The following is a 23,476-nucleotide window of genomic DNA, read 5'->3' on the forward strand; positions in this document are numbered from 1 at the left end:
GCAGAATGAGGTAATTCTTGGTGATTCCTGATGAACGGCTTATGCCCGAAATCTCGATTCTCCTGCTCCTCCGATGCTGCCTGACTTGCTGTGCTTTTCCAACAATCCACTCTCTTCTCTGATCTCCAGCATTGGCAGTCCTTGCTGTCTCTTAAGTGATGCTCTAACATGATGAACAAGTGGAGCAGAGGCTGCACAGACAGACTGCTCCACGATGCTCCTCGTAGTCCCGTTGCTTATGATACACACGTGGGATTTAACGTGGTTTTCTCGTGGTGAGCAGGGAAGCCATATGTCTTGTGTGAAATCTAGAGAAGGCATCTTTCATCTCCGAGAAGACTGCGTGGTGTTCTCTATGTAGGGCGGAAGCTGGTGGGAATGGCTACCTTTTTCAGATGGAAAGTATTGTGGCTGCTGTTGGGGATTGTGAACAACATGGTGTTCAGTACCGGATCACACGCGACTGCACAATAACATGGAGAGAGTTAGTTAAGGCATATAAACTATTAATAAAACCACCTTAGACTGATGAATAGACTCTCTAAATTCAAATAATGCTGACCTTGTTCATGTTGATCTTGTCTCGTGCACGTCCTGTGCAGTCTAACCTGCATGCCTTACTCTATCCAAATCTGTTTTCACCATATGATTTGTCTGGCCATGATTACTATGAGCTGCCTCCCCTGCACATAAATAAAGTTTATACCTGTACTGAAGTACATGTGACAACAAATCAAATCAATCAATCCTGGGTAAAGTATGGAATTTCTCACCCTATCAATGTCTCTTTTGGAAATAAGTGATCCCTGCGACTCTTCCTGTTTCAGCTTCACCATTTCTTCGCCTACCACAGCTCTACAGATTAAACACTCAGCTTCTCACTCTCTATTCATGATACCATCACCCATGTCTGTGGTCAGGAGATTATTCCTTACAAAGGAAATCAAATCTGTAGATTTCCTAAAATGGTCTCTCAGCAAGGCTCTACAACAGCAGGGAGATGGCTTTACTTATATACTCGAATCATCTTACAATGCAGGACAGCATACCATTGACTGCACCCATTACTTACACAGGTTTTGATTTGGAGCAGTCAGCATAGACTTGTGAGTGGGAGATCATGCTTCCCAAATTTGTCAGAGTGCTTTGATGAAATGACCAAGAAGGTTGATAAGGGAAGAGTGATAGACGTCGTCTCCATGGATTTCAGTTAGGCCTATGATAATTTTCAACATGGCCGGCTGCTCTGGAACGTTACTTCACGTGGAATGCTGGGGGAACTGGCCAATTTGATAGACAGTTGGCAAGATGGTAGGCAGCAGAGGATTTAGTGGAAGAATGCTTATCAGACTGAAGATTGGGTCCATTGCTGGTTGTGATCTATAATTTTATTAAGGATGTACAAGACAGGTTTAGTAAGTTTGCAGATGACACTAAAATAAGTGGGAGCGAGATCAGTGAGGAAGTTTAACAGAAATTGCAGCAGGACCTTAATCAGGTGGGGAAGTGGGCCGAGAAATGGTAAATGGAATTTAATATAGATGTGTGAGGTCTTGCATTTTGGAAAGTCAAATCAAAATAGGAGTTTCACCGTGAATGGGAGGGCCTTACGGGGTGTAGTGGGCGGAGAGACCTCGGCGATCAGGTGCACGGTTCTATGAGAGTGGAGTCACAGGTCGACTGGGCAGTGAAAAAGGCATTTGACACACTGACCATCGACAAGAAGGGCCTTGAGCATAGAAGTTGGGAATTTATGTGGCAGTTACACAGGGCTTAGGTAAAGCCGCACTTGGAGTATTGTGTTCAGTTATTGTCACATTGCTTTAGGGAGGGTGTTATGAAATTTAAATGAGTTCAGAAGAAATTTACAAGGACGTTTCCAGGACCCAATGGTCTGAGTTATAGGGAGAGGTTGGAAAAGCTAGGACATTTTCTTTAGAGTGTAGGAGACTGGGGAGTGGGGACCTTATAGAGCTGTATAAGATCATGAGGGGTATGGATAGGGTGAATGCTCTCAGTCTTTTTCCAAGCCTTAGAGAATCGAGGACTAGAGGCGATCAGTTTAAGGTTAGAGAGGAAGGAATAAAAGGCAACCTAAGGGGCCACTTCTTTACAGAGAGGCTAGTATGCGTATGAGCTGCCAGCAGATCCGTTTGAGGGGGATACATTTGCAATATTTCAAAAGCATTTGGATAGATATGTGGATAGGATAGGACTAGAAGGGTATAGGTCAACTGCTGGGAAATGGGGCTCGTGTGGATGGACGGAGTCGAACTCCTCTGTTTATTAATGCAAACACTCAGAAAAGCTCGCCTCACCTCGTAATCTCTTAAAATATGAGTGACACAGATTTCGCACATTCCACTATTTGAACAAAAATTAATAAGTTAGTTTCTTAACTTTAATAGTGAACGCCAAACAACAACTATTCACAAATACAAGCACCTCCTTTCTTAACTACTGACTATCAGACTCCAGCTCTGTAAAAATACGCTGTTCCAACAACCCATATGTTAATCATTACAATCTCAATACCACACAGTCTCTATATTCCTCGCTGTGTTCAATCTTCCAGCTGCTGATCTCCCTGGGTCATGTTTTTCTTACTGCAAGTAGGTTTTACATGAACATGTATCTTTGATAGAAAGGTTTTGAGATGACCAGTTAGCACTCCTGCTCTGCAGCAGTTACTCTGCTTTTGGATGGCAGTGGTTCTCCCTCTAATGTTCAAAATGCTGGGTTTTCATACTTACCATCATACAATAAATCTCATGCTTTCCAGGTGTCCAAACAATAATACTAAAATTCCGTTAGCTTCTGGCAACCTCAGCGTTATTTATACTCTTTGGTTGTATTTGAAGTGTTGTCAAAACAGCAACCAAAACTAGGTATCCATTTCCCAGCTAATTAATACGTTTGGAACAGACTGACCTTGAGCTGGCATCTGAGGCTGTACTTTCTATTCAGTAAAACCCGTTTTGTCTTAAAGTGACCAGACATGCTTTCGGCTTCATAACACTTCCCCCCTTCAGAAAAAAAACATCAGAATGAAAAGATGGCTTCATTTATTTTCCTCTAATTTGTAATCCCATTGTTATGAAATACAAATGTATTAATCTCAGAGAACTGAGATATTTTTCATATTTATTCGGCACACATGTATAACACTGGAATAAGTCAATTTTTATCTGCACTTTTTCCTCTAAACCCGCGATATCACATCTGTTATAATATTTTTAGGACCCACAACCTGTATATTTTGTAAGTTTAATGTCAGTAACATAAGATTACAATGAAATAGTCTCATACTCTTCTCTTTAAATATTCTAACAAATACGAGAGGTTTGTTGCTGTTGTCCTCAACCATCTCCGACAATTTGTTTGTCTCGCAGACATTAAAATACTTTCAGGCCAGTACGAAACTCAATCAGTCTTTTTCAATGATGGAGATTTAATAGTTTTTTTTTCTGGTGGATACTGAGTTTTTTTCGAAAAGTAGCCAATTGTCCATTCAATTACATCATCATCTTTCTGTATCAATGCATCTCCGACCCTTGTATCCCTAGCATCAAACACAATTTTGAAAGGGTTTCAAAATATTTGGTGTAGCTCCAACAGGTGCGGTAGTTAATCCTGCATTAATATTTTCACATGCTTCCTGGCACTGTTCTATCCACCACAATTCTGTGTTCTTATTTAATAAATCCATCAGTTGTGACAATACGCTGCTGAAGTTTGCAACTAACTTCCACTCAATTCCAAAAATCGAAGCATCTCTTTCTTCGAGGATGGTCGTGGAAATGCCTCAAAGCCCTTCGTCTTTGTGTTCCATGGGTTCAACCTTCCATGACCAATGTAATGTCCCAAGAACATCACCTCTTTCTTCGCGAATTCTGTTTCTTTAAGTTTATTACCTTCTTATAGTCGTTGAACATGCTCTGCCAACTGTAACATGTGAGTTTTCAATCACTTGCTAAAGATCACGACATAATACAGATAAACTGTACAATTTGTTCATCTGGTCACAACTCTGTTCCTGAGTCTTAAATGTGCTGGAGCTTTATTGATTCACGTGACATACTCGATAACGTTATTGTCATATATGATATCTATACCAGATAATTTAAATGACTCAACATATTTTTTTTTATTTGAAAGGGGCCACTAACCCTGGCTGTGAAGGGATTTCCTGCCACTGGTGGCAATACTAATACGTCATCCCCACGGGAAATCATAAAATTGTCAGAGTTTTTATCTGCCACCTGCTTCATTCTTTGATGTTCCCTCTTCAGGTGCTGTTTATCTAACTCACCTAGTCCATCTAATCTCTCCCTCACCTCACATCCATAATCGAATTGTGAGATATCTGACTTTGGTCCTGTCAATTTATATTTAATTAATTCCAAAGGACCACTCACTTCACGTGCGAATATTGACTCAAATGAAGTAAACTGAACAGATTTTGGGGGGGGGGGGGGGGGGGAGGGTGGGTGGCATCTCTAATGGCAAGCAATTTAATGGGACACCTTTATCTCAATCGTTCAGGCAATCTTGACAGTACACGGTTAACATGGTCTTCAGCGTCTGATGCTAACTTTCCAAGGCTCCCTGGGATTCAGGATGATACGCACCTGATTTGAAGTGCTGTATGCCTCAGCTATCCATGACTTCCTTAAACAGCTGAGCTGTAAAGTGAGACCCTTGATCTGACTGAATTTCTCTGCGTAGCCCACAGTGAGTAAAGAAAGCTAACAACTCCTCCACCACCCTTTTCACCTGAACACCCCATAATGGAATTATCTCTGGAAATCTGGTAGACACATCCATTATGGTCAGCAAATATTGGTTTCCACTTTTATTTTAGAAAGGGAAGCTACACAATTAACTATAACCCACGTGACAGGGTCTTCGAATGCAGGAATTCGCAACAAAGGTGCTGGTTTTAGTACCGCCTGTGACTTGCCTATCATTTGGCATGTTTGACACATACGGCAAAACTTAACCACGTCATTGTGCATTCCAGGCCATGGCAAAGTATTTTGTACCTTAGCGTGAGTCTTCTGTACACCTAGGTGACCGCTTGCAGTTACTTCATGTGCTACCCGTAACACTATCTGCTACGAGTAATACAATCTGTTTCACTTTGGCCCATTTCCCTTCTGCACTAACCTGTCATGGTCTCCATTTTAATTTTAGGATTCTATCTTTAAGTTAGTAACCTTTGACAATATATTTTGATTCCTTTTCTCTGTGTGTGTGTGTGCGCGTGTGTGTGTGTATGTATATATATACATATGTTGGAAACCCATAAACGTTTAAGGACTAAACACTTCTGACTGATTCTCTGCATATTCAGGATTTTCCTGCACCGTTATATCATTTGGCTTTTTCTTTCGTTGTTCCTTCCTGCTGTAACTTATGACAGTGGGATCTTGTTACGACACCGTGTGGAAAAAGTCCTGATTATTTTTTTTATCTCCCCAGTTCCCTAGTCTTCATTTGACTTTCTCCCACAATGAATTCTGCTAAATCGTTCCCCAGAACAAACTGTATTCCTGGAACTGACACTCTGTCACTTACTGTCACTGTTACTTCCCCGATCTTGATTTGGCACTCCAACCTAATGTTACACAGGGGAGTGCTTAATTTCTGTCTCCATTCCACAAATTATCATGTTCTTGAGTAACATGTCAGAAAGAGAGAAAATGCTTCCATCTCTTACTATTAGAGGCCGAGAAAAAGTGAGTGCTGCAGATAATGGAGATCAGAGTTGAAAATGGTGGGGCTGGAAAAACACAGTAGGTCAGGTAACATCCGACGAGCAGGAGAGTTCACGTTTCAGGCATAAGCTCTTCATCAGGAAAGTGGGGGCAGGTGGTGAGGAAGGGGGAAGGAAACTGAGAAATAAACAGGAGGGTAGGTGTCGAGCTGGGCGGAAGGTAGCTTGGAAAGTGATAGGTAGATGCCAGTTGGGCCCTGATGGTGATAGATCGGAGAACAGGGTGAAGCAGATATGCGGTAGGACAGATGGAACCCTCAAACTATACGGTATCAACGTCTACTTCACTAATTTGCAAATCTCCCCTCCCCAACATCATCCCACATCCAACCTCCAACTTAGCATCACCCTCTTGAACTGTCCTAACTGTCCATTTTCTTTCCCACTTATCCACTCCACGCTCCACTCCGACATAACACTATCACTCCCACCTACATCTTCCTATTGCCCTCCAAATGATCTTCCAGCCAGCCCAGCTCCTACACTTCTATTTTTCTTTCTCCCCCGTTCCCCCCTCCCACCCTCACCACATTCCTGAAGATGGGTTTATGCTTGATATGTAGATTTGTCCTGCTCTTCGGATGCTGTCTGAACTGTTGTGCTTTTCCAGCGCCTCACATCACAACTATTCGAGACTGAACAGATCCCGTATCTTGCAAAATTGTTACTTTTTGTCCTTCTCCCCCTGTTTTTTCTGAGTAAACTTTATCCACAGATGTGAATTCTTTATAGAGATCAGGCACTGACTCCAAAACTAACCCCTACCTCGGCTGTACACACTCCTACAGCTCCTCGGTTGTACCTGGGGTCCCATGTATCCATTTCCCAAATGCCACTGACTTCGCCTCTTCGACTCTTCTTTTTCCGAAGTCCCTTCCTTCAAGAACCAGGGATGTGCGTCCCAGCTTACTGCAGTGAAGACATCTTTTCCCAGTGCCATTCTTAAACCATCGGCCCTTTAATTTTATGTGTTCTACTCACTTATAGTGAGAACACCTGAGGCCTTTCATCTCCTTTCCACCCTCTTGCGCTTCTTTTTTCAACTGTGGTAATGTATTGCCAGTGTGCTCTACTGCTTGTTTTGTAGTGTAGGATCTCCTCTTCTCCTAATTTCTACCCCTCATAGGATGAAAATCCTCCTAGAAGTTCAATTGCATCTCATGCACCAATGCATATTTACCTGCCATTTCTGCTGCGCTTCTCACTTCTTGAACTTTATGTTCATTCACATGAATTCTTACCGTCTCTGGAAGTGAGTCTTCAAAAGCCTCCAGAAGAATAATCTGCCTTCAAGACTCATATGTCTTATCTATTTTTAAGGCCCTCCCCTATCTATCAAAATGACTGCGTTTAATTCTTTCAAGCACAACATACGTCTGACATGGTTCCGTCTCTATGTTTCTGAACAGCTGTCTATATGTCTCTAGTACCAATTCATAAGTAGTTAAAATAACCTGTTTGGCATCTGCATAATCTGTTGTGGTCTCATCTGACAGCGTTGCTCATACCTCACGAGCTGTCCCCACCAGCTTAGTCTGAGCTAGCATTACCCATCAATTCACTGAACACACCATCTGTCGAGCCAATAAGTCAAATGAAATAAAAAAGTTTTAACATTTTTCTCACAGAAATATGGCAAAATATTAACATAGATACATCCCGACGTTATCCCTTCATCTTTATCCTGTTAATTTAACTTTCTTATCTAATTCCAAGCTTCTGAATTTCAAATTCTCTCTCTATTTTCGTCTCTTTCCCTTTCTTCTTCCCTTATTTCTGACTCTTTCTTGATCTTCAAACTCCAAGTTGACACATTTACAATTTAAGTTTTTATAACTCTACTGCAGTTGTCTCTTTCTCCGAATCACCAACGTAATTGACCAACTCCATTACACTATTAGCTTCCCTATTGTCCCTGCATAAATTCTATTCTATTTGTTAATTCTAAAAGTATGCCTTTCCTCAGTCTTTCCAAACTTTCTTGGCAAATTTGAGAATCATCTTCAAACTCGAGAATCACTTTAGTAATGCTAAAAGCCATTTCTGTTAATTTAACCAACTACAAGTAAACAAAATTAAATGAATTTTCTCACCTGTTTTATTTGAAGATTTAGAACATATAACAATACAGCACAGAACAGGCCCTTCGGCCCACGATGTCGTGCCGAACATTTGACCTAGCTTAAGCACCCAATCATGTACCTATCCAATTGCCGCTTAAAAGTCACCAATGATTCTGACTCTGCCACTCCCACAGGCAGCGCATTCCATGCCCCCACCACTCTCTGGGTAAAGAGCCTACCCATGACATCTCCCCTATACATTCCACCCTTCACCTTATATTTATGTCCCCTTGTAACACTCTGTTGTACCCGTGGAAAAAGTTTCTGCCTGAGTACTCGACTAATTCCTCTGATCATCTTATAAACCTCTATCAAGTAACCCCTCATCCTTCGCCGTTCCAATGAGAAAAGGCCTAGCACTCTCAACCTATCCTCGTACGACCTCTTCTCCATTCCAGCCAACATCCTGGTAAATCTTCTCTGCACCCTCTCCAAAGCTTCCACATCTTTCCTAAAGTGAGGCGATCAGAACTGACACACTACTCCAAATGTGGCCTAACCAAGGTCCTTTACAGCTGCATCATCACTTCACGAGTCTTGAAATCAATCCGTCTGCTAATGAAGGATAATAAACTATTGGCCTTCTTACAAGATCTATCCACCTGAGTGGCAACTTTCAAAGATCTATGAACATAGACCCCAAGATCCCTCTGCTCTTCCACCTTACTAAGAACCCTGCCATTAACCCTGTATTTGGCATTCATATTTGTCCTTCCAAAATGCACAACTTCACACTTGACAGGGTTGAACTCCATCTGCCACTCCTCAGCCCAGCTCTGCATCACATCTAAGTCTCTTTGCAGCGGACAACAGCCCTTCTCACTATCCACAACTCCGCTAATTTTCGTATCATCTGTAAATTTACTGACCCACCCTTCGACTCCCTCTTCCAAGTCATTAATAAAAATTACAAAAGCAGAGGACCCAGAACTCATCCCTGCGGAACTCCACTTGTAACTGGGCTCCAGGCTGAATATTTAACATCTACCCCCTCTCTCTGACTTCGACCGGTTAGCCAGTTTTCTATCCAACTGGACTAATTTCCTACTATCCCTTGCCTCCTGACTTTCCACATAAACCTACCATGGGGAAACTTATCAAATGCCTTACTAAAATCCATGTACACTACATCCACTGCTCTACCCTCATCCACATGATTCGTCAGATCCTCAAAGAATTCAATAAGACTTGTAAGGCAAGATCTACCCCTCACAAATCCGTGCTGCCTGTCCCTAATGAAGCAGTGTCTTTCCAGATACTCATAAATCCTATCCCTCAGTACCCTTTCCATTACTTTGCCTACCACCGAAGTAAGACTAACTGGCCTGTAATTCCCGGAGTTATCCCCATTCCCTTCTTTGAACAGGGGCAAAACATTCGCCACTCTCCAGTCCCCTGGTACCACCCACATTGACAGTGAAGTCGAAAAGATCATTGCCAACGGCTCTGCAATTTCCTCTCTTGCTTCCCACATAATCCACCCACCCTAATCTTACTGAAACATCTGCAACTCGGAACCTCCAACAACCATTCCTGTCCCTCTTCTATCCATGTTTCCGTGATGGCCACAACATCGTAGTCTCAGGACCCGATCCATGCCTTAAGTTCACGAACCTTACATCTGATACTCCTTGCGTTGATGTATACACATGTGAACCCATCTCTGTTTCCGCAAGGATTCCCTGTCAGTGCTACGTTCTGCACAGCCTCCCTACATTCTCGGACATCCTGACAAACAGATAGCCTACTTGCTGGACTACAAGTCCGGATCCCATCCCCCTGTCAAATTAGGTTAAACCGCCACCGCCAACCCCCCCCCCCCCCCATCCCCGAAGAGTGCTAGCAAACCTAACTCCCAGGATATTGGTGCCCTTCTGGTTCAGGTGCAACCCGTCCTGCTTGTACAGGTCCCACCTTCCCCAGAATGCAGTCCCATTGTCCAAGTACCTGAAGCCCTCCCTCCTACACCATCCTTGCAGCCACGTGTTCAACTGCACTCTCTCCCTCTTCCTTGCCTCACTGTCACGTGGCACCGGTCACAACCCAGAGATGATGACTCTGTCTGTCCTAGCTTTTAGCTTCCAGCCTAACTCCCTGAGCTCCTGAATGGCCTCCCCACCCCTCTTCCTACCTATGTCGTTGGTGCCAACGTGCACCACGACTTTTGGCTGCACACCCTCCCTCTTAAGGATTCTGAAGACACTGTCCGAGACGTCTCGGACCCAGGCACCCGGGAGGCAACAAACCATCGGAGAGTCTTGCCCATGTCCACAGAACCGCCTGTCCGTCCCTCTAACTACAGAGTCTCCTATAACTAGCGCTGTCCTCCTCTCCCCCTTTCTCTTCTGAGCCTCAGAGCCGGACCTCGTGCCAGAGACCCAGTCGCTGCAGCTTACCCCTGCTAGGCTGTCCCCCCAACAGTATCCAAAGCGGTATACTTATTGTCGAGGGGAAAGACCACAGGGGATCCCTGCACTGCCTGCTTCCTCCCCTTCCCACCTCTAACGGTTAACCAGCTACCTCTGTTCTCTGGCATAACTATGTCCCTGTAGCTTCTATCACCCTCGCAGCCTCTCGAATAATTCTCAGTTCATCCAACTCCAGCTCCAGTTCCCTAACGCGTTCTGTGAGGAGCTGGAGCTGACTGCATTTCCTGCAGATGAAGTCGGCAGGAGCATCGGTGGTTACCCCGACCTCAAACATCCTGCAGGAGGAACTTTCCACTGCCTGCTCTGCCATTACTCTACACTCAGTGTCCAAAGCAAGAACACTGAGTAGCTTACCTGTAGAACATACCTACTCAAACATCAATCACTTACCCTCCCGACCAGCTCTGCGCTCCAACTTCACTTCCGCCCAGATCCTGCCGTTCTATGCAGTGGAAAACTAACTGCCAAGTGATGGAATCTGCTGGGAACGTTTGTACCCCAAATCTGTTCAAATCTGTCCAAATCCCGTGCATTAAAACCCTCAAAAAGTTATGATGTCGATGTCGAACCCCTCTGTTAATTAAAACCACACATCCAGAAAAGCTCACCCCGCCTCGTACTCTGTTAAAACATGAGTGTCAGAGAAGTCCCAAATTTCACTTTTAAAAGAAAAATAAAAGTTTATACATATGTAAGTAACTCGCTGAGCTTGAAGGTTTGTTTTCAGATGTTTCGTCACCATCCTCGGTAACATCATCTGTGAGAGACTCTGGTGTCGCACTGGTTGTATGTCCCGCCTCTCTACTTTTAGGTCTTGGTTTCTTAAGGTGGGCGATGTCATCTCCAGTCTTTTTTTTCAAGGGAAGGTAGATAGGATCTAAATTGATGCATTTATTAATGCACATCTGGTTAAAATGCCATGCATCTAACAGCTTTCCTGCTTGTCTTCCTTTCGCCTATCCGAGGATGCGTGTGTTGTCCCAAAGTGGTGTCTTGTTTGTCTGTGTGTATGGAAACTAGTGATATTGGGTCATGTCTTTCGTTGGCCAGTTGGTTTTCACGCATCCTTGTAGCAAGACAACAGGACAGTTTGAAATGGAGGAATACTGATTTAATATACACTGTTTAATCGGTGTCTGTTCAGATAAGGGAGATCGCTCATATGTGTACAACACATTCTGAGTGAACAACGGAGACACAGTTAACGAAAAATGATGCACACGATGTATAGCATTTATAAAGCATTAAAACATTATTTGATTCTCATCTGAATTGATATGTTCCCCTTCTCTCAATGTTTCCCCTTTTCTGGGATTCCCTAATCATGTCTCTCATTCCTTTCAGGATGTGTGTTATAATTTCTTGCTAGTGGTGTCACAACAAAATTAAGTTAATCCCCTTTCTACCAGGAATTAAATATATTGGCCTGCTGGGTTCTTTCCAAAACGAGTGGCTGTCATATTATTGGAGATAAAAAATGGGCATCACACTCAGCATTTGAACATATTACTCTGTTGTACATGCACTATACAAAGGACCACAGCAAGCAGGAATTACAAAAACATTGAGGGATGTACATCTACTTCTTTCAATAATCTAGTTTTCTTACTTTTCACATCTCCACATCTGTATCCTCTCTCTCATTCTCACTTTATATCTAGTTTAGAAGTACACCAATTATTCTTCGTAACACATCTCTCAGAACTCTATCTTTCGGTTTATATCTATTGCTCTCTTCTCGATGTAATGTGATTATAATTGAGCAATGTAACTACGAAGACATGAGGGAGGAGCTGGCCAGAGTTAATTGGAAGGGAAGCCGATCAGGAAAGACCATGGAGCAGCAATGGCAGGAGTTTCTGGGGATAATTCGATAGATAATTTCAGAAATCCATCCTAAAGGAGATGAAGCATACTCATGAGAGGGCAAGGCAGCCATGTCTGATAAGGAATCAAACCAAAAGCGAAAACAAACAATGTGGTGAAGATGGTTGGGAATTCAGGGCATTCATTGGCTCTGAAACTACATAAGGCTGGCTTCACTGACACTACAGAATTCATAAGCAGGGTCAGGGAGAGAAACAGATGGAAACACATTTACTTTCAACGCAGAGGATGGCATGACTCACGGAAAAATGATTCAGATGAATTAAACAATTGAATCAAAATCTGTTAAATGCTTTTGCAGAATATGTCAGATTGAAAGCATAACCCAGGGAGAGACCCTCAGCAAAATGAGAATATGAAAATGGAAGTATTAGCACATCAGAAACCAGAGTAAGTCACTGAGTGCAGGGTTGATGGGTAAATGGGTCTCGATTTGAATTGGGGGACAGAAGCAGAATTGCATTTCAGATATTGCAGCTCGAAACTACGTATCCATGTAGTGCAGAAGAAAACAGCAGCAGGAGAAGCAGAAATGCATTCAACGATAAGTTGTAACTTTTTGCCCTGAATAATCCATCAATCTGTCATGACCATCAACACGATCTATGGATCAGTGACGAGTGTGGGTGAACATGACAGGGCCAGAACCAGGTGAACCCAAACCTGATGCGAACACATTAAAGCTGCAGCACTTGAACAACAGATCTCATTGAAGCTCTGCCATCCTGCCACAGTCATCAATGGAGATGTGCAATTCAACAAATGATGGAGAAAAGGGATCCACAAAAATCCCCATATTAAATAAAGGAGCAGCCCAGCACATCAGTGTAAATGACAAGGACGGAGTATCTACACCATTATCAGCCAGAAGTGTTGAGTCAAAGATCCACCTCACCCTCGTCATAATGCCCACAGAATCACAGATGCCAGTCTTCAACCAATTGTATTCGCTGCACGTAACATGAAGAAACAGCTGAACACAGTAGATATGACAAACGCAATGGGCGCTGACACCATTCCTGCAATAGGACTGAAGACTTGTGCTGCACAACAAGCTGTGTCCTTGGAGGTGTTTCATTCCAGCTCCAACTCTGATATCTGCATGGAAATATGGAAAATTACTCAGCTATATCCAGTCCCCGAAGAGGAGTATAATTACAACCTGTCCTATTACCATGCCCTCAGTCCCATCACGGCAGTCACATTGGTGGGAGTTCTTTTTGACAGAGCTATCAAGCAGCACAGAAATAACCTGCTCAGTGTGGTTTCTGATTGGTCCCCATGTGGAGGTGTTGCTGCTGTGGAAATTCCACTGGGTTACTGATCCATACCAGGCTAATGCACTGGTAGCTGGTGGAAGTTTAAATCAATTAATAAGATATCGAGATCTAAAATCCGGTGTCAGTAATAGTTACCCGGAAGCCAATGGCGATTGTAAACAGCAGTTTGCGTCCCCATTGTACTTTCAGGAATTAAATTTCCTGTGCGTTCGGGTCTGACATAAAAGTGACTCCAGACTCACAGACGTGTGCTAAACTCGTCAATGGTTTCTGAAAAGTCTCCAAAGTTATCATCCCTGCTTCTAATCTGTCTTGCCCTGTCAGAGTTTTATACATTTCACTGCGGTCTCCACTCATTTGGCTAAACCTCATGACATACAGGCTCAGTCGCCCCAAACTCTTCTATCACAACAAGCCTGCCTTCCCAGAGATCAGTCTGGTCGTCCTTCTCTGCTCTCACTCAATGTCAGGTTTGTCCTTTATTAGGTAAGGAGAGCAAAACTGCACACAACACTGCACAATGCTCGAGATGGGGGTCTCATTGCTCTCTTATAGCAAGGGTGCTATAAGACACCCTTACCTCTGGACTCAAATCTCCCTCAACTGAAGGTCAACACACCATTTACCTTCCCAACTGCTTTCTCTTCCTGCAGTATTGTTTTCAGTGACTGTTGTACAGGGAGATCTGGATCATTTACAATGCTACAGGTCCCCAGCTGGTGGGTCTATGTATACTGCTAAGTGTCCGAATGACATTCCCAGTATTTTCTTCTGGCTTCAGAACTCACTGCCATGCATGGAACTAGGTGGTCGTGAAGAATGAAACAAAAATAAGCATAAGTCCCTTTATAGAGTAACATTTTCCAACCTTTTCAAATGGTAGGCTGCCGTTCTCTTTTTGCCATCAAACGGCACAGCGTCACATCTGTCCACATTGGTCTTCATCTGCCGCATATGTTCTCAGACAATCCACTTGCCTGAGTCACCTTGGAGCTTTTTTACATCTTCCTCACCCAATCACAATCCGACATCAGTTAGTGCCATCTGCAGGCTTGGAATTATTACATTTGATTCCCTCTAACAGAATTTGGTGTGTATTGGTGTGTTTTTGAAATAGCTAAGGTCAAAGCACTGAATCCTGCTATACCCTCGAGTTCTCCACTCGAAAAAGAAATATTTCTAATTTGTACAGTGGGCTTGGGTCTTTATCAAAAAGCTTTCAAATATCCAATCGTATTGCATTGATTACTTCTCCATAGTTTTGCTAAGTCAGTTTCTCAAATATGATTCCCATTTGATAAATCTCTGTTGACTTTGTCTCAACCCATTACTTTCAGTTAAAATACTTTCTCCTTAACGTTTATTTGCTAATTTCATTCTATTTCCTTTCTCTCTCTCTCACCAGAGTAATATTTCCTCGTATGTCTGGGAAGATTGGTTTTGTTTTGTTTTCGTCTGTTGAGACATGACTGAAATAATTGCTTCATAGCTCTCCCATTTCCTTGTTCTACATTCTACATTTTCTGCTTTCAGACTGTAGGAAGTAGCAGGTGTTTTCCCATTAATTTTGCCATTGACATACTTAATGAAGTTATTGAAAGTTTACTTGTATTACCCTTGTGCATATAGAATGTTCTGAAACCCTTTATTTCCTGTCTTAGGCTTCTCAATGATTGACCTTGTACAACCATGCACCCATAGAAGTATAGACTCTGCACCGTCAGAAATACAGTCTGGTCTACATTAGTCCCACTTTACCACACGAGCCCGATAGCTGGGAATGTTATGACACTTCAAGATGTCATCCAAATACTTTGTAACTGCTGTGAGGTTATCCGTGACAACCCTCTCTCCGCTAGTACATTCCAGATGCCAAATCCCGCTGGTTGAAAAACAATCCTCCAGTCCTCTCCAAGTCTCAAACCCTTAACTTAAAGTATGTGCTTCCCATTATTCTTTTCCCTCTGACTTAAAGGAACAGCTGCTGCCTATCCACCCTGTCCATGACCCACGTAATCTTATCCTTCTGAATCACGGCCTCCTCAGCCTTCTCTGCTCCAAAGTAAAGAACCCGAGCTTATCCAGCCTCTCTCCATAGCTGATTTGCTCCATCCCAGGGAATATCCTGGTGAATCTCCTCTGCAGCCCTACAGTGCAATCACATCCTTCCTGCGATGTGCTTCCCAGAACTACACCCAGTATTCCATTTTGGCCTAACTAAAGATCCGCAACGCTCTTATCATCTATGCCTCAATGAATAAACGCCATGCGTGCGGTTTGCTTTCTCAACTTGTGTATTAACCTGGTTAAAACAAAGTCTGCAGATGCTGGAACCCAAAGTCTAGATTAGATTTGTGCTGGAAAAGCACAGCAGATAAGGCAGCATCCGAGGTGCAGGAATAACGACGTTTCGGGCAAAAGCACTTCATCAGGAATAGAGGCGGGGTGCCTGCAGAGTGGAGAGATAAATGAGAGGGAGTGAGGGTGGGGCTAAAGTAGCATAGAGTACAATAGGTGAATGGGGGTGGGGATGGAGGTGATAGGTCAGAAAGGAGGGTGGAGTGGATAGGTGGAATGTTTCACCAGCGTGTTCAAACATTCGATATTGTATGCAGACACTGTGTAAAATGTAGCTTATTAATGTCACTATTGCTCGAAAGCTGCTTCAGAGCAAGGTTAGTAATTCGTCCTCCTGACCATACAACACGAAATCTGAACTAATCTGCCCACTAGTTTGGTTCACAACATACACTTAAACCTACGTGATATACACTTATGGAATTTAGTTTTCAAAATATTAGCAGTCACTTTGTTAACGCAGTTTAGATGTAATTTGACACCATCCATTATTAGTGCAGCACCAAAAATTATTTTGAAACTCATTCACAGAACGAGGGCGTCGCTGAATAACCAGCATTTATTGCCCATTCCAGAGGGCGGTTAAGAGTCAACCACGTTGCTGTGGGCCCAGAGTCACATGTAGGTCAGACCAGGTAAGGACAGCAGTTTCCTTTCATAAAGGACAATAGTGAACCAAGTCAGATTTACGATCAATCGACAATAGATTCCTGGTCATCATAGACACTTCATTCCAGGTATCTAATGAATTCAACTGCCACCATTTCCCATGGCAGAAATCGAATCCGGGTCCCCAGAACATTATCTGAGTCGAGAGGCCAGCAATAATATCACGAGGCCATTGCTTCCCCTTGCATATATGTATGTCTAATTTCCAGAGCATATGATGTGACATTTTTGCACGACAGTTTTCGTTCAGATATATAACACACCAATGTTCGCTTCTCCCTGCTATTTGTAAGCTCTAACCAAAATGATTCTGTGGAATCTGAGGGACAGAGACTGTGGCGTTATTAGTGACAGACTTTGACAAGACATTCGGGGAGGCTCACCTCGACGCTGACATGATCTGAAGATATGACCAGCAATACAGGACAAACATCAATATCCTCCCCGCTCTGTCAGGATAAGAGTCGCTGCATTCTCTCTGCTCCCTAACACTCAATGTATATCTGTTACAGCACCTACCCCCGAACAAGGCTCACGCTCTATCTCCAAATAAGGCTCACGCACTACCACTCTCACTATTAAAGTCAGTAACTTCCTTCCTCCACTTTTTCTGTCACCGAAGCAATACTCCTCCACACTAATACCATCGCATGGATACAACACTGTGGACTGACTCCCTCTAGGCACCTCACCATTCCTCCCCTCTCAACCTACACCAGCACTAATAGTCGGGACATACACTCCCACCCTCATTCCCTCCATCACTTTTCCCTATTCCAGAAGAAACAGCCTCGAATTGGACAGAAATGACCAAACCGGGTGGTGTTGTGCCCGATATCCGTTCCCTCACTCCCCTCCCCCCGCCCTATGGGGAAATCTCTGAAAGGGTCAGAGAGGACCAGGACGCCTCGTGTGGAGAATCTGAAACATCCACTGAGTAAGAAGCAATGTTATGTGAAGAGCAATACTCACTTTAAACCCACTGGCAGTTCCAACGTCAACTCTCTCACTCCCAAACGAACCGATAACACATTACACAGAGATGCAAGCATAGCAATACACAGAAGTATTGTTACATACCCCAACATACTATCACACGCAATGCATGCAACGAGATCGGCATGCACACAGGTAGGAGCACACAGAGACACAAACAGTCACACAGAAATAGACACAAGCACAGATAAAAACACATAGGCTCATACACAGACCGACATGCAAATACTCACATCACAAACCCATGGACACACGCACAGAGAGACACGCACACACAGAGAAACACAGATATTAGTGTCATTCAGACACAAATACACATTTTTTTTTGATGTGTAAGGGGTACAAGGATTTTCGGGAGAAGGCAGGTAAATGAAGTTGAGGGACATATAAGAAATTATTGAACGGCAGATCAGACTCAATGGGCCGAATGGCCTAATTCTGCTCTTTTTTTTAAAATGCCAGTGTGGTATTATGCTATCTGATATTATTTTCCTGATACAGCAGCAGAGGTTGGGATGATACATATTTGCTTGGAAAAAGTCAGTGGGACAGATTTGGAAGGCGGAATGACTTACATTTATTCCTAATTATTGCATCCTTATGTCTCAAAACAGGTGACAATTTGATGTTAGGTTAATACACTTTTAAAATGCCGGGTCCAGAAATTAAATAATGATGTCCCTTTCCATTTGTGCTATTTGTGTTGTTCTCATCCTCAGAGCGCCGTGAAGACTCGATAATTAGGATGAGCTCGACTAATCTTTGCCGGACAGGAGAGTTGAGGTTTATTGGTAACCGACAGGAGACCGATGGTCAGACACACTCGGATCAGCCATGAGCATTCTGAATGGTGCCACCGAATGGCCAACTGCTGCCCCAACCCCATGTGTTGTTCCCTCAAACCACCCCTCTAGACTGTTAAATGGTAGGGGATCATCCAATTCAGCCACACAGGATCGTTACAATGAGATGGGAGGAGACCATTCTGCCCGTTGAAGGAGTTACATCAGTGTATAGAATGGCGTACTTCAGCTCATTGAATACATTACACAGCCCAGGAGGGGGACATTCAACCCGCCTGAGCTGCCATACAGGAACAGGGAAGCTGTCACTAACAGGAAATAGAGAGTAGAGATATGTGTTTATTTTCAGGTTGCAAAGCTGTAACTGGTGGAGTGCCTCCGAGATCACTGTGGGATCATCAATGATCAATAATTTGTATCAATGATCTGGTGGAAGGGGACTGAATGGCTTGAAACTCAATTAGCTTGTACACCAAAATGATCATTAAATGTGTGGTCAAATGGAGGTAGCGAGTCTGCATTGTGATAAGACAGGGAAGGTTAGTGAGCAAACATTCAGCAGAAATAACATAAAGTGAGTTGTGCATTTTGGAAGAAAGGCTAAAACAATGGTAGTCAATTTAAATGGAGAGAGATTGCAGAACTCTGAGATATAGACTGTTTCCGTGTTCCTGGGACATGAATCGTATGAAGTCACTCTGCAGATGCAGCAAATGATTTGGAAGATAAGTGGGATAATGCTGTTTCTGGCAAAGGGTATTGCTGAGACCACATCTAAAACTCTACGTGCAATTTTGATCCACGACACTAAAAAAAATAATTCTTTCAGAAGATATTCAAAGATGCTTCCCTTTTCTTATTCCTGGAATGAAGATCTTCTTTTATGGGGGATTATCAGTTTCGATCTTAGATGAGAAATGTTATTGAGCCATACGTGAGTTTTTGGAAAGTCTATCAGCTGGCTGAACGTTTTCTCTTGTTTAGGAGACTAAAGCAAGAGAATAAATTTAAGCATAAGATGTGTTGATATTAACGCACAAATTATGAAGACATCGACCAGTATTTACAAATTCTGCAGATGCATGTAAACATGTCATCAGATTATAAAACATGGATTTTTTGCGCTTGAAAGACACTGTATACAACAACAGCAATGATGCGCCTGCATATAGCCCAATATCTTCCATTACAGACAACGCTCACGGAGATCGCACATGGCGCAGTTTGGTGTTCAGTTGGTATTATTGTATGTTCCAACACAGAGAGGGAGAAAAATGTCCCCTGTATGAGAAGCAGCAGCCGATTGGTCCCTCTATCTTACTTTGCTCCACCCGATAGCAAAGTGTGAGACCATAAAATCCTTGAGTTATATTTACTACTTGTGAAGGATTCCTGATGAGGATTCATTGGTATCTCTCCACTCCCTAAAGCGAAGGGAGTTCAGCCAAATCCAAGTGATCCAGAAAGAAATCCCATTACCAGCAGTTTGTGTGAGCAGAATAACTTCAAAGGCTGAATAACATTTGGGACACTCTATCATTTTACCATTTGTTATGATTTCAAATTTCTGTGTCTCACCTTTTTATAGAAAATGACCCAATCTGAGACCTATACTATTGATCATATCACTAAACTGGTGACATTTAAAATTTGTTGTAACCAGTGGTAAAGTGGGACTGTAAAAGGAAACAGTGATCTCCAACATTGGTCAGAACACAAGTGAGAAATTCGTAAAGGGCTGTTCAAGTGGGAATTCCCTGTCCCAGCCGTTTGTTGTGCCTGGATGTTTGCATTTATTCAAAGTGGTGTTGTATTCAAACATTTGACAGACAAGTGAATGTCGGAAAATAGTATACAGACAGGGAAGTGCTGCTGAGATCACAATCGGATCAGCTAAGATCGCCGTGCCTGGTGGAGCAGTGACAAAGTGTCTAATGGCTCACTCTGCTCCTCAGCCATTTAGCCCCTCAAATCTCCAGCACAGGCGCAGATGGGGGCATCGTGCTCCAAATACCTGGTCCACAGTAACACAGGATCTCATTCAGTCCCTCAAACTGTCGCATACAGTTTGATTTGGATTAGAAAATGTTATTGGGAAATCCAGACTGAGTTCGAAAGACGCCTTTGGTTTCTTTACAGAGTGTTTCCTCTCTGCAACTTGTGCTTCATTTGTTGGTCATGATTTAGACCCAGATTCACTGTGAATAGACCCCATACCTCACTCAGAGATGACTCACCAAATACTTTGCTCTCTCTGACTGCAATATTCAAGGATGCCTGCCTTGAAGACATTTTCCTCCTCTCTCTACAAGAATCTCAGTGAGTCTCTCCCCCACTGCAACCCCTCTGCCCCGAAGCTCTTCTCTACCCTCCTCTCTGACATAGCACCTTTATCCCCACCCCCTTCTCCACCCTCCTCTCTGACCTATCACCTCCATCCCCACCCCCACTCGCTGATTGTACTCTATGGTACTTTCTCCGCACTCCCGCCTCCTCTCATTTATTTCTTCACTCTGCAGACACCCTGCCTCTATTCTTGATGAAGGGTTTTTGCCCGAAACGTCGATTTTCCTGCTCCTCAGATGCTGCCTGACCTCCTATGCTTTTCCAGCACCACTCTAACCTAGATTCTGGTTTCCAGCATCTGCAGTCCTTGTTTTTACCCTGCAACATTCAATAACAGAACGTTCAGGAAAATTACAACCAATCAATTTGTAATTACAGAATATGAAAACATAAGGAACAGGATCAGTAAATTCGGACGTTCACACTATTTTCTGCGATCATTGGTGATCTATTGTGACTATTAACTCCTCTTAAATGCCCCATTATTCACACCCCTCAGCTCCCTGACAGCTCAAAAATCTGATCTATCTCCTCTTTAAATACTTTCAGTGATGTAGATCCATTAACTCTGTAGCCCAGATAATTCCTGAAATTCATTTCACTCTGTGAGAGTAAATCACTGTCTACGCATACACCATCACCGATTGATAGAAACAAGAGGGAAACGCAGGGACTCCAGGAAGAGTGAGGATGTCATCGGGACAACCGAATTATTTGAGCTTAATGCGAATCAGATGATACCTCCCCACTAGTTGGCGTCTTTCAGAGCACAAAGGAAGTATGTTTTTGGTCGGTGGCAGACAATCCTCTCTGTCCCGGGACATCTCTTCAGGAGATCCTCAAGTTAGCTTCCTCAGCACAAGCATCTTCAGCTGCTTCATTAACGTCTATGCTCTTCACCTTCAGCACACACCTCCCCACCCCATCCATCAAAAGATCAGGAGTGGGAATGGTCACTGAAGATGACAGAATGTTCAGAACATTTTGTCCTCCGTCAGCTCCTGAACCAGTCTGTAATCATGTGCAGCATGAACTGGACAAAAATTAGGTTTGTGCTATTAAAGTGTTGGTAACATGCATGCAACAGCATGGTCAGACATTGGACATTTCTACAATTAAAAGAGGAGCTCATTCAGCACTTCAAGCTGGTTACACACGGATATCTGGAAGCCATTAAGCCCATCGAAACGACTGAAGAAGAAAGATAGCCCATTCAATCCTCCTGCTTCTTCCATATTAAGAGGCGGTGTCTGGTTAGGACATCGTGCTGTTAAACAGGAACAGGCAGAGCTCAATCAGACGTTTGAACCTGTTCCATGGGACAAGGTGGAGACCATTCAGCCCCTTGAGACACATATCCAGGGATACGCTGGTGTCATTGATGCTCTAATATGACAAACAAATGGAGCAGAGACTTCACTCAGAGAGGGCTCCATGATGTTCCTTGTGGCTCCATTTCCTGTGGTGCACATGATACTTTAATGTGGTTTTCTGGCAGTGAGGAAGGAAGATAAATGTTTTGTGTCCAGTTTCAAGGAGGCATCTTCCATCTCCGAGAGGGCATGTCCATGTTCTCCATGGACGTCAGAATCTGATGGGAATAGTTAATTGTTTTTGAATGAAGGCATTGTGGCTGCTGGCGGGATTGCGCCCAAGGTGACGTTCATTGCAGAACCACACATCAAATGAACAGTATTAATGTGGGGAGAGTTTATTCAAAGACTTAATTTTCTGAGTAAAAAAGAAGCCATGGAATTTATCACTGTATCAGTATCTATTTAGAACATTGTGAGTGATTGTCCCTCCTCTCCAGTTTCAGGGCAATCACCACTTATTCTCTCACAGCACTAGAGATTAATCTCCCCTCACTCTTCGTGGTACCACCATCCCAGGGATTAGTCTGGTGAAACTCCATTGCACTCTCTCTGTGGCAAGGCGATCGTTCCTTATAAAGGAGAGAAAATCAGTCACAATATCCCAAAGACTGCCTCAACAACGCCCTCAGGGTTGATCTCAATAACTCTTTTTCCAAGCTTAGACATCTCAGTTTCTTTCCTGTGCCATAAAAAATTCCTTCCATAAGCACTGTAAACAATGTGGAATTTAGAAATTCCTTATATCTGTACATAAGCATCAATAAAGCCAGCACCAGAGGTGCGGACAGAGATGAACATCATGCTCGGGGAGAGACGAAGAAAGAATGCACTTAAAATAGGGAATGGTCACCTCCCTTGATGGAAATGAGCTGATAGCATACGGGAAATAGGCAGAGGTAGGGAATTACCTTGCCTTTTGTTCTACTTTCAGGGAATGTGTGCAGCCCTGGTAAGGCCAGCATGTTATACCTATTTTGAACTAAGTGGCTGGTTCATCTGTTCCACAGGACAGTAAGGAATAAAACACATTGCTGCGGATTTGCAGTCACATAGACAAATGACCAGGGAAGGATGACACATAGCCTTCCCAAAAAATACATGAGGCAAGCAGATGGGCTTTTAATAATTAATGATAATGGCTTCATTTCAGTGTCATCAATTTTCTTCAATAATCAACAGATTATTATTCTGTGGCTCGAGATTGTGAGGGAATGAAGTGAGCATCATGCACTGTCTTTCTGTCTGACAGATTCTGTGCAGAGAAAAATAGAAACGTCTCAAGTGTGATTATTTATCATGGTTCGAAGGGATTAAAAGCAGGTGAATCTGGATGTAACAAAAGCACAAATAATGGTTTACTCAGAAGTTGCACTGAGGCTGAGGAGGAGACTGGGAAATCATGATGGTGGCTTGGAGAGTATTAGTGAGTG

This window comes from Chiloscyllium punctatum, chromosome 42 (genome assembly GCF_047496795.1).
Source record: "Chiloscyllium punctatum isolate Juve2018m chromosome 42, sChiPun1.3, whole genome shotgun sequence".
NCBI classification, from domain to species: Eukaryota; Metazoa; Chordata; class Chondrichthyes; order Orectolobiformes; family Hemiscylliidae; genus Chiloscyllium; species Chiloscyllium punctatum.